General features: G+C 45.6%; 1 protein-coding gene across 11 annotated transcripts in view; it reads right to left on the reverse strand.

The window, feature by feature from the left end:
• Positions 1 to 17,021, reverse strand: part of rfx2 (regulatory factor X, 2 (influences HLA class II expression)) — a 59,901-nt gene that overhangs the window by 41,775 nt on the left and 1,105 nt on the right. The window contains exon 1 of one of the 11 annotated variants that reach the window (XM_015365441.2): positions 16,788 to 16,869. The exons of 8 other annotated variants lie outside the window; for them this stretch is intronic. The gene's annotated coding sequence lies outside the window, so the exon portion shown is untranslated. Of the gene's footprint in view, positions 1 to 461; positions 790 to 8,588; positions 8,791 to 16,787; positions 16,870 to 17,021 lie in introns of those variants that run through there. 2 more of the 11 variants (XM_015365444.2, XM_015365447.2) reach the window with 2 other exon arrangements.

Here is a 17,021-nt window from a genome sequence, read left to right on the forward strand (position 1 = left end):
TGTGGGAGCAGGGAAGAGGCTATGCAGGTGTGATGCTGAAACAGACACCTGGAAGAGAGTCTCAAATTAAATGAATTATAGCCTCTTCTCACATGCCAGCTTTATGTTCTAGTCTCATTGAGCCCACAGGGGTGATCCTTGATTTCCTTGAAAAAAAAAAGTCAAGTTTACCACAGTAAACCCGAAAAACAACTCCAGTGCCTGAAAGAAGTGACAATCTTATGAGCAAAGACTGCCGATCTCGTCCCTAGAGTGTGCCCACGTGCCACTTAGCTGGCTTCAGGCAGAAGGTGAGGCCACGAACGTACAGACCGCTGCTTGAGTTTTGCCAGACTACTGCATATGGTTACAGATTTAAAGAAGCATAAATCTGCACCTCGTCTTGGCATTCTTCTACTTTTCCTAGGTTTCTTTTTCTAATCATCTGGCACCCTATCTCCCTGCACCTTATCTTTTCACACCTTATCCACACAGAGACTGTGCATTCCGCCATCCACTTGACACCCTCTGTCTGTTCCAGCGGGTGTCTCTGCTCAGATAAATATTCTCCTTTCAGGTGCCATGCCCTCCCCCATGTTCCTATAAGCAAATGTAAAATCAAAATGAGCGACGTTCAAGAAATCCAGAAAATAGTCCTTTCTTGACCACATATGCCCCCAAGCCCATTCCATCCACCCTCTCTCTGCACCAGCTACACAGAGTGAGCCTGATGTGGGCTCGGGCCATCACAGAGTCAGCAAAGGAAGACCTGTTAGCGGCTTGTGACAGCTCAATTACAAAGAAGCGAGTCGGAGACGCTAAAGAGATTACTGCCTTGAATACGGCAGCGTTTTATTTTCCGTATCACTTTTCTTGTGAACCTGTAACGGCCGTAGGAAGAAAGAAGAAAGAGGGGTAGGGCTCACTCTGCAGAACCTGCTGCTGGAACCCAAGTCATTAACTCATTTCTAATCCAATCAGCCTGGGTCCAAATCTACAGACTCAGGGATTCACTGGCCGAGTGGTAAATCACCAGTTGATCCTGGTTTGAGGTAAAAATCCCCATCAGCTCTCTCTCCCCACCAGGCTTGACTGTGCATCATGAAAACAGACTTGGTTGACAGCACTGAGCAATAAATCACTTTCCAGCAACAGTATTTCAGGATTCTTGTACTTCAACTCTTAACTTCATATATGAACAGACATTGAATTCCATAACCATAATGCCCGTACCTGCTTCTTAAAATGAACTCCAACACACTTTACTTTAAACAAAAGCAAATGCAAAGGAGATCAAGAATTATAACTGCCGTCTCGTACAGGCAGACCCTAACCAATCATATTTGCATCTTTCTAGATTTCCCACTATGGTAAAGAGCTAAACAACAAAAACAAAATTCACCCATTCTTATTCTGTGCTTGAAAGGACCTTTTCATTTGCTAAGAGTGCTTTCCCTGAATTTCTGTACACCCACTGAAAGTTAATTCCAATGTGCCACTACCAGATGGAAAACTAATTCGGCATGAAAATCACAAGAGTACAGCAAAAAAAAAATAATCTTTGAACCTTTCTTTTCAAGATTTATTTTTACATTGCTCACAATAAAGCCAGTTAGGGTTCCCAAAGTGGATTTATTAGACACAGTGTTACGTGCCTACCCCTGGAAAGCTGCTGTGTTCTTCTCTGAACACACCCAGCCACACAACAGACTTTCAGAAACAAAATGCAAAGCGATGCACGCTCAAATAACCAAATGTTAGTGTGAGATCTTTGCAAATGAAGCACTGCTCTGTCAGCTCCTGCTGGGGGGAGGGAGGTTACCAAGAAATCTCTAACTGGGGAAGTGGCAAAACAAGGTTTCTGTCAATCCCTGTGAGGAATTAAGTCATTTTGTTCCTTCCTCTTAGAAAGTACAGTGGAAGCTTGGCTCCTAACGCAAACAAGTCTGACTTTTAAAAAAGTTTCCCCAAGAGCTTCTCGGTGGTTCAACCAGTGTAGGCCAGTATGAGAAGCACAGACAGGGGACCGCAGTGATCATGTCTGATCCTTTGTGCCACAACAACCACAGATAAAACCATCACCCAAATACATTTGTTTTTTTCCCGATGCTAGACAACAGTGCCAAAGGACGTAAGCAAATGCATTCTGAAAATGTTGTCCAGACCCAGGTAATGACTGCACAGCAATGGGTTACGTTCTGTACCCAGAATGACCTAAAACACCGTGATTGTGTTTTTGACCAATATTAACTAATATTGTTATTGCAGGTTACAAGCAGTAGCCACAGCAACACGGAAGGTTGCATTCTAGAATAGGCTCAGAGCTTTCCGAATGGCCCACGAGACAGAAGGGTCCAGCCCCTCAGACAATTCTTCTACTCCGACATGTAAGTGAGGGTTAACGAGTTGGACCGGGGAGGTTCTGGTACAGGGGGCAGTGGGAAGGGGGAGAGAGCGGTGGAGTTGTGTTAAGGAGCACTGCATCAGCTGTTAGTAGGTCATGCCTCCCACTCAAGAGCTATGGAGCAGACTCTAGGGGCGGAACATGAGAGCCAGGCTTTCCGCTTTTGAGGATCATCACATTCCTAATTTGTAAAAGGGACTGCGCAGCATCAGTGGCTTGTTCCTACTCCAAGTTACCGTCAGCTTGCAATTAACTGTCTTCTAATTTCTTTCTTCAAGTCCTCAGTGTTAAAGAGACAGAAAACACACTTCAACGGTATGACGGGGGGCATCAAATGTGCAGCAAGAAAAAGTCAACATCACAGTTTGGATGAGACCTGTATTCTACAGTGTCTCTCGTGAGTCATGTTATTGGTCTTAACTGATGTAGCAATTTATCTCTGCACCACAGTACAGCCAGGTGGGTCTGTACTTCTGTGGTGCATAAAATGGGACCTCCTCCACTGTAGAGGAGGATGAGATCCTTTGCAGTGAAAAGAACTAGATCAGTTCCAAGCACCTTCAGACTATGATTAACATCCATTTCTTGGCATCACAGGACAGCAAAGGCACAAAAGCAGCACACATATAGGCCCACAGGCCAGTTCTCGCTAATAACATTCTGGCAATAAACTGTCTCTGTAGACACAGTCTCTCAGCTCTCTAGCTCTCTAGATTGGTGTGTTAGTTTCTTGACGCCGGACATTACAAAAGATTAGACACCTGCAGGGTACGTGTAGTCGGACAGTGTATTCTGTATTTTGCTGGGGCTTTTTAGGAGTATTTTTCGGTCTTTAAACGACATGTTGTGCCAAAAAACGACAATCAGAAAGAAAGGTATATAAAAGTTAGCGATCTGCACTTGGAACAGGATGTAATAAAGCCATTTTCAGTCTCAAGGGTGATAAACTGGGTACCCGATGGGCCATGTCTATGGCTTTGTCTAGAGCTCTAAAACTTTGTTGGCGCATCTAAAAAGTATGGCAACCATTTTCGTGTGCTTGTGTTAGACTGTGATACTTCAGGGAATGGCTGTATGGGGGGGCCGTAGTTATCACTGCTGCCTCCTAACGTTGGAGCTCTGGGTTCAATACCAGACCTGGGATGTTTGCACGGAGTTTCCCCAAGACCATGTGGGTTTCCTGCAGGTGCTCCTGTCTTCCCACGGACCAGACACATACTAGTAGGTATAGTGGCGTCTGGTGCGTCTGTGTTTATGTCTAGCCGGTGTTGGACTGGCATCCTGTCCAGGGTGCTCACGAATAGGGAGACAGTTAGAAAATGGATGTTTCAGAGAGTTTGCCCGGCTGTAGATCTTCCTTTTGTTTTGTTACCATTTGTTCAGCAGGGGACAGTCAGCTCTAGAACTGGGTGTGTCTGCTTTTCAGGAATGTCAAAATTTGAGTTTCAAACCAACTCCACAAACACTATACAAGTGCTAAACACCCTTAGCATTTTGGACAAATTACATTACAGACATTACACAGTTATCCATTCATAAGGAGACACTTCTGGACAAAAGATAAAGAGATGAACTTCAGGTAGAGAAAAGTTAGGTGAAAATGATGGAAGACAACTTGAAGGACTGAGAGCTGAATGCCTTCTGCAGATGCAGCACAGTAACAGAGGTCCTGGAATGTTAGATGAAATTTTTGTTTATGTTTTGTTTTTTACCATATTTTACCATAAGGTTTATGCACAGTTTATCATGTTGCGCAGTGTTTTTTAGCCTTATACAATGTAAGCATTGCTAGAAATTGTTACATAAGCAACACTCATTTCAGCAGCAAAGGATTCTTTCTGCAACAGATACTTGTTAAATCAATCACAACACTTCTCCTGACTACTGACCTGTAGAGGAACATGTTCTGTTGAGGCAGCTTCAAGAGACAATGAAGCCAGACTACAAGGAACTATAAAGTGGGCTCATGGTCTCAAAACATTGCGCTACAAATTGAGCAGAACTGCACACTTCAGCCCTCAACTGCACTGCTCTCAAACTACACTAAAAAAAGCAAAACGCGAAAATCCGCGTCAAAGCAGATCACAAACGCAGGCTGGCTGCACCAATTTAGTGCAGGCGAGGGCTTGTAAAAGGGAGAGAAAGAAATAGAATGAAAGACTTAAGAGGTTTTCTCTGCTTTGGCAGACCAGAGATTAGAATCAGGTCTATCCGTCTCACCTGAAGCAACTGCTTACCAGCCCTTGGTCTCCAGGCTTGCAGGCCAGCAGTGGCAAAGCTGCAAAATCCAAGGGTAGCAAACCTGAACCCTGCTAGGTATGAGAGGAGAACGTCTCACTCCATAGGCTCGTGGATGAACACAAGAGAAAACCGACCTGCTCGATCTCCAAATAGAGCTTAAAGATGCTTTATAAAAGCAGGGATACAATATAGAAAGATTTTATTAGTTTTTCTGATAAAATGCCAACAACGCATAGGTCTTTGACTGCTTTTTTTGTGCTTTTATTGAAACTAGCGATCAACGGTTGTCCTTTTACGATCATCATAGAAAGACTTCAAGGAAACTAAAATATTATACTGTACTGTAGTGGTATAAGATCAGGAACACTGTCTCTCAGCATGAAGAGCTGGAAGTTACACTAAAGATGAAGGCTTAACTTTATGATGTTGCTGCCCATTAAAACTTTCTCCAAGATAATAAACATCTATAAATGTAATTTATTCTTGCAGCAAAACACAGCACTGGAGTATGATTTGGCATTAATGCACAAAGCATATTAATGAAGCAGACGCACAATATGAATATTTAACCTCACATGTCACTCTTTGCATATTTACTCAAAGTGTGTGGCCAAGCCCGAGATATCCAGCCCTTAGTAATATCTTACAGGAGAGCCTGTGACTCACACATCCTGAAATCTCCTTGCTTTTGCTTATAAAACAGTGATGTGTTTTTCAAATGGTTTAAATCCCCACAAAGGCAACAAATAAAGATCTTAATGCAGGCGGAGAGAAAGAAGAGTCAGTTCAAGAAGAGGACACGGCAGAAGATGGGTAAAAAACCCGACAAAGCACATCCGTCGCCCTGAAGTTCTGAACGTAACAACAGCCATGAACCAGCATCTGACAAATCTCAGCTCTCCCATGACAGGAAACTGCTTGTGTGTAAAGGCACACACTTCTGACAGGTCATTATGACAGAGAGCTCTTTCAGGTGGAAAAATCCTGGAAGACAAAACACTGGGCTTCTTAAGGGCTTTTTTTTCCCTACAAGTATTTTTTCGGCCTTGGCACAATTTGTTTGGGATAATTAATAAGACCCCTGAGGGGGGAAAACAAAATGCAAATTTCTTCCCCGGAAGTACAACAAGTGTGGTGGAGGTGCCAAATTTTCCCCAAATCCACGGATGCTCAAACCCAAACCCCCACACTCCGCTCCCAAACTTCCGCATCTGCAAGGCTGAATAAAGGGGTGCCAGGACAGGGCAGGGAGGAAGAGCTGCAGGCTCTGGGAAGAAGGCTCAGCCATCCCCTGGGGCGTGCGGACAGGACGGGCCAAGGACTTGTGGCCAGCTCCAGGCCTCTCCATCGGCCCGGCCTCGCCACACTGGGCTGCAGCCGGCTCCCCCTGTCTCAGCTGCCCGATTTAATGAGGACAAATGCGTCCCTTGTACTGACGTATAGGCTCAACGTAAAGTGACTTAATATATATGAAGGCAAAGGGGGACAGGGGTGAGGTTTTTGTGTGACAATTAAATTAACACATAAAAAACACAGCCCATGAAAGGGGCTTTGGCAACTTTACATAAAAGGAGCTTCAGGAGGTTAAAGTCCTGGTATTTGGGGGGCCTCTGCCACCGTCTTTGAATGAAAGACAAAAAAAAAGTAATGCTCATTCTAATGCAAATCGGGACCCTTGTCTGCTGTTTATTGTCAGGAAATTTAATTAGTTGCTGCGTCGCTACGATACAAGAAGGGTGGAATGCAAAGAATGCCCTTGGATATGGGGAGAGAGAAGGAAAAAAAAAACATTTATAAAACACAAGTTTCAACTCGCCGCTGGGGAATTTAAAAACTTTTTCAAAAGTCCCCCCCCCCCCCGTCTCCACTCCATGACCCACCCTTTCCAGAGTAAAGACCCACCCAGACCCCCCCCCACCATGGCCACAGATTTCGCAAGATCCATCTGTGTTCTGCACGCGGTCGAAACCCGACCACAAGCGGCACGTTGCTCTGGGTCAAGCCTTTCAGGGGGTCCCTTCCCAAGGGGGTCCGCTCCCCGACGTCGTCGAACTTGCCGGCTCGTTTCCCTCGACAGGGCGTTTCCAAACGGGCAGCACTCTTATCACCTAAGAAAACCGCCTGAAGCCGCAGGTGGAGTGGAAAGGCATGGTGCCCAGCACAGCAGTCGGATGAAGTCATATCACCGACGGAGGAATTTTCAAATCCACTTCACACATCTGCGGGAACAGACCTAGTGGTTCAACCGCTTTTTTTTTGCTACAGAAATAGTTTTTAATACGAACCCCCGTCTTCTCCTATTTTCTCTTCCAAAAACACCAGGTCTTACTTTCTGGCAGTGTGAAGGTGATCACCTCGCATATGGAGACTTGCAAAATACTACTTCTCACCCTTTCCTCTACTCGCACAAGTACACTAATGTCTCCTGCAAACAGGTGCTGAAACAGGTGCTGCAGGAAAAGAAGGCCACCACCGCCCCCTCTGATCTCTGTGCAGCATTGGGGGACAGAGCCGCACATTCCTTCTGATGCAATTTCAGAAAGCGTTAAATCTTAGAGCTTGTCTTCTTCCAGGAACCCTGTGAAAACCAGCACCCAGAACACTGTGTTTTGGAAAGACAACATTGCTGCTTTCATAGCAGCCTGGAACATTTCTCTTTTCGTCCTGGTAATAATGATTAATATTATTATCCCAATAAGCTCCGTCAGGCATTCAAAGATTTCCACAGTCATTTATTTTCTCTCTCTCTCTCTCACTCTATCGCTTTCCAGTAATATCTGGAAGAAATATCTGGATGAATTACCCTCTTCTCTCATGAGACAGGATTTCCTAGGCTTATTGGTTTCCCTTTGGGATAGCTATCCGTCTGTCTATCTGAAAATGTAATCAGAGATGTGTCAATCACTCTTTTCTTCCATCAAGCTGCAGGATTTAAGCCCCCCATCCTCGCCATCTCCAGTGTAATCTCTCCTGACAGCCAGGTTCAATAAAGACACCCACCACAGTGCCCATCACACCGAGCAAAGTTCCCCTCTCTTTCTCTTGCTCTGACAGCCTTGCCCACGCTGTCTCCTTATCTCTCCTTTCCATCAACACCGCCTTGTTACTTAGAAATTCCTATGGAACACCCTTTATTATGTTAAGTAATGCAAAACTGCAAGTTGAGTTAAAAACATTTGCACAGGGAACCCAAACCGTCACACCCACTGAAAACCATATGCTGGCACCCCAGTCTGCTGCACAATAACCAGAATGACCTACCTCAGCTACCCAACGTATGATCTACAAAGACAAATTCTTCCTGTGATCCACAAACCAACAACAAGTTTAGAGACAGCCACCTATCTGTTATCTAACCACCTCATCCAATGCAGGGTCACGAGGAAGCTGGGGCATAAGCAGGCAAGCAACCGGAAGGGCACACCATCACAGGGCTTATGCACACACCCATTCCGGGGGGAAAATCTCCCCAATTAACCTGTGTTTTGGGAATGTTGAAATTCGATTCAGTTTTCCTGAAATCCCCCCCCCCCTGAAGAATCCCCTGAAGCAGCAAAGCTGTGTGGTTCATTCCAGACATCCACAACTCTCTGCGTAAAGACATGCTCCTTATGCGAGTCTCGAAAGGGTCTGTTCTTATTTTCACCTTTGGACCTCCTTTGGATAAAACTGATCTCTCGTTTGGACATTCTGAAAAAAAGTAACTCTGGTGCAATCTGGAGGAACAGCAAATGAACCTCAGTACCCCGGCACCCCATATCATGAAAAGGAGCAATGCCTCTAGACACTTACCCCTGTTCAACAGTGAACCAAGTGGTTCAACAGGTAAAGGCCACAGGCCCTGTGAGCTATAGATCCGTGATTGAGACAGATAAAATGTCATGTCAAAAGAAACATTAGGAGCAAAGCTGCTTAAGTGGCCATAAAGCAGAGCTGACATTAACTAGTGGGAAGGACTCCTCACCGTGATCCACTGCCCTGACAGAGCTGCAGAGGCTAAAGAGGCAGCCTTCAGACAACGAGGAGCGTCTGCATTTCCGGTGTGCACCACTCTGCCACTACAACTCCTGCAAGTGGAAACCGAAGAAGGGGAAGTGAGCGCTGCACACACACCGCAAGGAAGAAAGATTCGAGGAGATACTAGAAAACCCACTGGGACCAAGAGTGGAAGCCGGCATAGCTGCGCCATTGCATTTGGACTATAGGAACACGATGAGCTGCGCACGGGTGCGATTGTGGGCTGGGTACATGCCTGTGGCAGCCGTGTAATTACTCACGCCAAGTCAAAACAGCTGGGAGAGTGCTTTCAGGCTACGCTACGCTCTTTTATTTTGTTAGGGGATCCATCACCGGATAGACAACTTCATCAGCATCATACAGCGTTCACGTCAGCAGAGTTTACGTTGAGCCATCCTGAAAACAGACACCAAGAATAACCTTCGGAAAAACAAAAGGGGCAATTTGCCAAAACGGATTTTAGATTCCGGCAAGGGTTTGTTTGTGCTCAACCACACCTCCCTACAGGACCCCTTTAATTAACGGAATACCATATTGATCTGGTTCTTGGGCAGTAATCATCCAAGGGAAAATTCAAGGCCTGCAAAGAAAAGTATTTAACAACACAAACGGCCACGATAGCAGTGTAATAAAACCTGTGTTGATCACCTTTCAGGAATGGATATGGGATGTTGTATCAACAGGGGAATGAAAAGCAAAGCTTTTTTTTTTTTTATCAAGAACACAGTTTTAAATCTCGCCTCCCTTTCCCTTGATCACCACATCTCCTATCCACTTCGCTCCACTAACCTCTCCCCCTCAGCCGCAGATGAAAAGCTTCATGGCCACCCTTGACCCTCCCGCTCCTGTTCCCAGCGCTCCTCTTCCCTGGTGCTGCTCCGTCTCCATTCCCTCAGCACCACTCTCTGACCACACCCATCCTGCCACACCAGCACTGGCGCAGCGCACGCAGATCTCTGCTGCGCGTCTCGCCTGTCTCTCCTGCCCCCCCCCCTCAACTCCATCCCCATATTGGCTCCTTATTGCTGTTTGCATCCAGTTCTCAGCTCCCACCCTTGCCTGCTTCTCTCTCAGCGGCTCTGCTCTCCTGCCCCCAATCCCTGATCCTCCCTGCACACCCTCCCACTCCCTCGGACCCGGATCACCTTCCAGCGCCTCCTCCAGACGCCCCTGTTCCCACAGCACCAGTGATTGTCTCCCCTCTCAACTGCACTAAGCCTTAACCTTTAAGCTTTAACTGCTGGGACTCCACACACACACACACACTTTCAGTCACTGTTTCCAAATAACCACAATAAGGCTTTCCAGCAATGTCTGGAATCTGTTATTTGTTGCACTATCGCAGTCGTTGCATGCTGCTGTTCCCTGTAAATGGACCGATATGATCTGTAGTGCACTTTGCTGGCGTTTTATTGTACCTTCTTCTAGAAATGCACTGTTATGACTACTGGGCATCTGTACTTATCCATTCCTGGTTTGGTATTATCTTCACCCTGAAGTATTGCAAGCTTGTGATTTATTGCAGTTTCTTTGCTTTACTAGGTTTTCTATTTTACCTGCTGATTGAATGCTAAAAAGTATGTCAGCCTTGATAAGCGTGCCTGCTAAGCAGAAGTATGACATTAGTAATAAAAAAACAGAAGGTTTGATGGATGTGATAAGTCATCCTCAGACTTCCACCACTGAGGCATTTATATGCTAGGAGCTGCACAAGCAGTTTAGGCAATTGAAAAAGTGGCACAGAAAAGAACTGTTTGCTGTAATAACAGGCTGTATTGTACTCGGGTCTGTTAAAACCATCACAACATAACTAGTCCCCTTATGTGTCGGTGTTTGTTTCAGCCCAAGGAACCATTGAGCTGTCTAATGCTTATGACTGAGAGGAGCGGAGGAGCTGAATCATCATAAGTTTAGACTGGCTTCCACAGAGCAGCACGTTAAAGCATGATTAAACACTGCACGAAGAGAGCATGATCACTATGTCCATGTTGGACATATGTTGGAGATTACAAACTAGCACAGTAATAAAAGACTCTCCTTTAACACCTTAGTTCATTTCTGCTGCATCATCTCCAGCTGCTGAGAACTGAAGCCGTGGACAGTAACTTATACTAGAAAGTTATTTGTTCACAATCTAATCCTGATCTGACCACTCACACTTCAAATCGCCATCATTAGCAAGAGACTGATGTTGACTGGACATACAGATTCACAGTCACAGTTGCCACATTGCACTTCAGTTTTTTTTTTAAACTATTCTCCTTTATGGGCTCATTTCATTTCACATGGAATTCTGGACTAGGAACTGCGCCTCTCGAAACTCTCTTGAATGGAATTTGAACGGCAGAAAGGGTTTTCAAATTCTAGTTCACAAGGTGACAGCAAGTTGAAAGACAAAAGTTCTATCAACTACAGTCACTGGCCAAAGTATTAACAACCACCCTCATCAAACAACATGCGGGAGTCTCTGTGCGTAGCAACAAGAGCCTGAACAGGACATGACCCGTCTTCCACGAGGCTGGGAAACACTGGCAGCCCAGTCCCACCTTTTCAGCCCAGGGTGTGATTGGGTGACAGGATGTTGGATTTGCGCGTTCCACAGGCTTCTCCAGTTTTCAACAGCATTGAGATCTGAAGATTGTCCTGGCCAGGGAGAGGTGATGGAAGTTGGCCCCATGCTCCTTTATTCAAGCCTGCCAGTGAATGAGTATTTATGTGTCTGAGGGGCCCTAGACATTTAGCATGCGAGTATCTTTCAATCCCTGACACACATTACAAGCGAACTTCATCGACGCCGGGTTTCCACACAGGCCTTTGGGTGGAGGTGTCATTGTGCAGTATCTCGCATCGTGTTGCAAGACGGAGAACCACAGGGAGGAATGGGTTCTGGCAATCTTAATCAAAGTTAACCAGTGAAGCAGGTAATCTGTGGAGCTCGTCCTACGTAAATAGAAACAATGCAGCAGTCTTGCTCAACACAGGCCAGGAAATGGCTGGACATTTTCAAGGAACTTGCGGGCACTACAGGAAACTAACTAATTCCATTCTTCATTTATAGCAACGTCGCCATTTTCTTCTCTATTTCAATCGTGCTACAGTTTATTCACGTACAGCAGGGATCAAGAAAGATGATGGGATAGTCTGGACAGCAGAATGATTTACTGTACTGCCACAGACTTAAGCTGCTGGAAGCAGCTGTACAGAACCTCTGTATAACAAACTGCCATGTCTCAGCTGACGCCTCTACGGACTTCAATGTGTCACACAAAACCACCACCTAATTTGAAACAGAGAAGCATTGGCAGAGACCGGGGAAAGACTGGAAGTTCTCAAGAAACCTGTTGGCATTCTGGCATACTGTAACCAGTCCCACTGTCCCTCCACCCCCCATTTATGACAGCAGCTTCTCTGCTGTGCCTTAGTAATACCACAGCGCATATCTACATAAACACGGCACCCCTGTGAATTCATCCCCCTTACTGACAGCACAGACTCATCCAGTCTGTACCTGCCTGCTCTCCACAGAGCGCCCTTTCCCTCTAACCTGCCTGTGCAAGCTTGAAATATGTACGCCCACTGCGCTCAGAACGGTAAAAATAACCTCAATTAAAAAAAAAAAGCTCAGCTTCTAAAGAAAGACACTTTTCCATAGGTTTGGGTGTTTTGGTGTTTAATAAGTTACCATGCAAACATAACACACTCTCTTATTATGGTGCTTTTACTCTTTTAGGGCTGTTTATTTTTTCAGCTGGTGACTTAAGGCTCAATTGAATGCTGAACTCTTCCAAAAGGCAGCTTTGCCATTTCCTCAAAAACTTCTAATGTAGTCATTTTTTATTACAATAAGCCAACAGAATAAAAAGGCAATAAGTCTCATCTGAAAGTCTTCTAGGCCGGGGCTGGATCGATTATACTTTATGCTCCTGAACCCGGAAAAATTCCAGGCATCCGACACGGAAGAGAGCAGATGGATGTTAGGGGAACTGTAATACGACCACAGTTCTTTTCACAGAGGTTGAGGAAATAGACAAGAACTGAACAAAAGCAAAGGGATCATGACAACTGAATGATGTAAACAGAAAGTCATGTGTTGCCTACACTAGGCACAGGGGGGGTTGCCTCAGTGCATATTCGACAGCACAGTAAGAAGAGTCAGCTCCTGATATCAGTATAAAATGGGAAATGTGCTATGATTGTTCAAAGCAATCTCTTAAAAGTGTTTGCGGCTGTTCAGTTCTAACTAAATGGACTGGAGGGAGCAGGACTGTGACTGTACTCTATCTTCACCCCATGCTTTAAGACAGTAAGTAAATAATGCATTATGAGCACCTACTGTATCTCGGTAACAAAACCCTTCCCACCACAGACAATTTGTATTCACTCCTCCTCTCCCACGAAGAGATGCAGGCGTTACGATCAAGTCACATGAAGAGACTCCGATTGCCATAATCTAATTTAAACATAAATTACAAACTACTTATCAACCACACCCTAGTGGTGAAGGGCAGTGACCCTCCTGGACGGAGGTGTCCAGAGACACAGGGGCAGATCAGTGTCAGATCCCGTAGTCTTGGCACAAGCTTGCAGTGCATAGTAGTGCGATTCCCTCTCCAACCACAGGGAGGTGCTTCCCTGATATCTGATAGGGGGAAACCCAAGCAGGATTCATCCCACCTTATCCCAGAGTTGCTTGGGTGAGCTCAGTCACATTGCTGGGGCACCCTATACGCAGAGCTGGCTGGATTCAGTTCAGTAAAGGTTTTAGTGCTCATTCCATTCATTTACACAACCAGCCACTGGGAAAGCTCACCATACAGCCCTAAGAGGTCTTTCTCTTACTATTGGCTCTGTCAAATGCAAATGCATGAATGTTCCTTCCACTGGGGTGGGAACAGAAAGATCAGCTGAATTTCAGCCATCAGTCCTGGCTCTCAAGAGCCACAACACACCACCTCTGTGGCAGCCAGCTCCTTCAGACTCTCATGTATGAAGCCCCGGAACAACTGTAGTGCGATGGGTTATAGGCAATGCATTCAGAGGGGTGAAGTGGAGATCATTTGGAATGGAAATGCAAGAGGCCTGCAGGACAGGCGTCGGCCACTCCTCATTCACTACACCACATACTGTAGATCTGCTAAGTCGACCAGAAGAACCATCATCTTTTCCAAGTCACTAGAAACTGATGATCAGGTTTACCAGGGCTGGGGGTATGTCTTTGACAGCTCCAGCTGGCATCATGCCTAGCTGTTCTTCAGTGCAGCGAACTCAAACGCACTACCTGTAGCAAAATGAGCGGTGGTCATAGTTTTAGCAGCGGTTCTAGTTAGGTGTGGGCTCGCCACTTTTCATTATTAGAAAGAACTCTTGAACCCCTGATGGTTTCTCTCAAACAAATATAGCCACAAGAATCCACCTATGCTATGTATACAGTTTTATTGTGTCCCAGGCTTATCCATAATCAGCTACTCTCGTGGGAGTTAATTTTTTTATCTTCAATAAACCACACAAAAAACAAACCCAGTGTCCGGTATATCCATTACCCTCCGCATAATTAAGGCGATACAGAATTCACAAAACGCTCCACTTTGCGGAAAGCAGGCAAGTTACGCTGTAGTTGAAACGTGTCCCACATATTCTCACAACACTCGCATACTGTACATCACTGCAGTGCAGAAACTGACGCCTTTTAGACAAGTAGATATTTCCTGGGATCAATTATTTATCCCCATTGCAGTAGTCATTTGGCTCTCCTCCTAAATTATTTACTTCTTGATAACACAGGGACACCTGTAGCAGTGTGCTCCATTACCAGCAACAACGTATTTGGTTCTTAATTAAAGCGCCAGCTGGATTTCTATGCTGCGAAGGGCTTCAACAATAGTCCCCGTTACCGCAAACATCTTTAGCAAATGTCCATTTGCCAACCATTTAAAATGTACATTCATTACCGCTTAAAAAAGAGACAGGATCAAAAGAACGTAAATTAAACAGCTGCAACAACAGCTAAAACAGAAGAGGAAATCATTCTTGTGCGCAAAATTACTAGGTAACAAATTCCCGATTTAAAAAAAAAGCTGCTAACGGGGAATCCAAATTCAGTAGTCAAATAGAAATAAACAATGTAAGGAGTTTAAATGTTCATGAAGACAAGCAATCGCAAAATAAGACGCGGATCACGAGAGAAACGCATGATGCAGAGCATTTTCATCGATACAGTAACAATGTTGCTTACATGCAGAAACAGAGATTCTTTCTTACAAGATGAGCAGGAGGCATACCGTTGAACAGGCTGATGTGAATAAGTATGCAGGGATCAGAATTGGCCTTTTTTTTAATTTAAAACAGCAGCGTGACCTTCCCGTTATGGAAGTCAGCACTGAAAGACATGGGACAAAGTTTTCCAAACCATGCTTCCAGTCCGGACTTACTGGATGAAAAGAGTAAGCAGGTAGCATACTGTGTACATTTGTAGTTGCGTTGCCTGATTGTGACCATTCTGATTCTTTGATCAGAATACCCACCCCAAGCACCAAATTAGTGCCGACACCTGGAGGAGAGTCCTCACCAATAGAGCTCATTAAGAGCGCTGGCTGAGGTGACCGAGACGCAGGTGTGGAGTCAAGCTGTGTCAGTCATGCAGTGGGAGATGAGGAGAGCGAATGTGGGCTTTTCTCTACAGAGTCTCGCAAACCAGGCTCACTCCCAACTGCAATCCTAATTTAATCAACAAACAAAATTAAACGGATACCTCAATCCCACGCGAGCCAATGCACAAACTGGGACAGAGGCTTTGTGCGAGGCAATTTTAAAAACCTTTTCAATTTAAAATAACTTATGATGCCGCAAATCAGAATACCAGTTTACCATAGATGTCTCATAATATTAGGGGGGAGAACAATTATATCGGTAAACGATCAATGCGAAGAGAAATGTAGAATAAATAAAACAGGGCACCTGACGCTGTATAATTCAGCATAGCACCACCCAGCTGAGATATTTGAGCAATTACATTGGCAGTATTAAAAAAAGAATCGACTACAGGAAGGGGTGGCAAATGGCAGCACCTCTGGATGGCGTCTAGGGCCTCTGGATGCACAGTGGGAGAGGCTGCGGGTTCAAATCCCAGGGGGCCACTGCTGTGGTGCACTCGCGTGTCACCTCACTCCAGCAAAGTGGCCCTGCTGTATAAATGGATGTTCCTTTCACTTTTTTCCCCAGATAAAAGCCCCCGCCAAATAAAAAAATAAAATAACTCACAACAAACAAATTATGAGGGGGGGAGTTGGAGATGCAGAAATGCAAGGTGGGCGCGGGCTCACTCTTGATGCAACAGGGCGCTGCAGTGCCTCAGACTTCTCAGGACAGTTTTCTGTCTGCAACAAGTTTTAAACTCCCCTCCATGGGGAACAAGCTCTATCAATCAAGCAACAAAGGTATTGTGGTCTCCCTTTCAACTTTACTGCGGGCCTGTTGGTGTTCTGTTCAAGAAAGGGGTATAGATCAACCCCTTATACTGCGGATATGTCATACACGATTGAAGTGACGTTCATGCAGGGCTACGGCCCAACACATCCTGAAAGTCCGCACTGCTTTTTAGCTCAAAGACGACAAGCGCAATCTGTAAAAAAAAACATCTTGTTATGGAAAACTGTGCATCAGACTTAACTGCGCCCAGCAAGACAGACTCTCTGATCTATGGGACACTACTAGGGAACAGGGGTTCTGATGCAGGCGATAACCGGTGTGCAGTTTTATTTAATCGGCAATTGAAAAGCCTTCATCTCTAGGTTATTACAAAGCACTGCGAGATATCTTTCCTGATTTGTGGGCCTAGGTGGGACAATCACACGTTCATCTTTCCCAAATTGTTGGAACTTCTCCCCACACACACACCTGTGGGTCGCCAACACACAGAATTGGAAGACAAGGCTACTCCGGTGTTACACGCCGCCTCGGAGCAGACCGGGAAAGCGAAGGAGCTCCAGAGTCGTGGAGACCGGACTGATTTCACGCCGTGAAAGCGCTTAAGATCAGCAGACAACGGGCTGCAAACCGAGCCAAGACATTTAGGGAAAAGGGGTCGATCGGGGAAAAACACCGGCAAAGCCAGCTCTTCCGCCTGGAGAGTAATTAAATGCTGACTCACAGCTAATCTGGGGAGCGGGAGGCGAAGACTCCGTTTCCAATCCGCGGAAAGGGTCTGTAGGAGGCGGAAAGAGGCGACAAACTTCTCGTCGGTTTTGCCGTCGGACCTTCCCGGACTCCCGCCTCGCACGCCGAGCCGAAGGGCGGGAGTTTGGGAAGACACAGCAAGCCGTCCCCGGCTGACTTTCCTCTGGCTTCCTGCGTTTCTTTCTTTCTGCCAGTCCCGAGTGCGGGG

The sequence above is a fragment of the Lepisosteus oculatus genome, chromosome 29 (assembly GCF_040954835.1).
Source record: "Lepisosteus oculatus isolate fLepOcu1 chromosome 29, fLepOcu1.hap2, whole genome shotgun sequence".
NCBI lineage: Eukaryota > Metazoa > Chordata > Actinopteri > Semionotiformes > Lepisosteidae > Lepisosteus > Lepisosteus oculatus.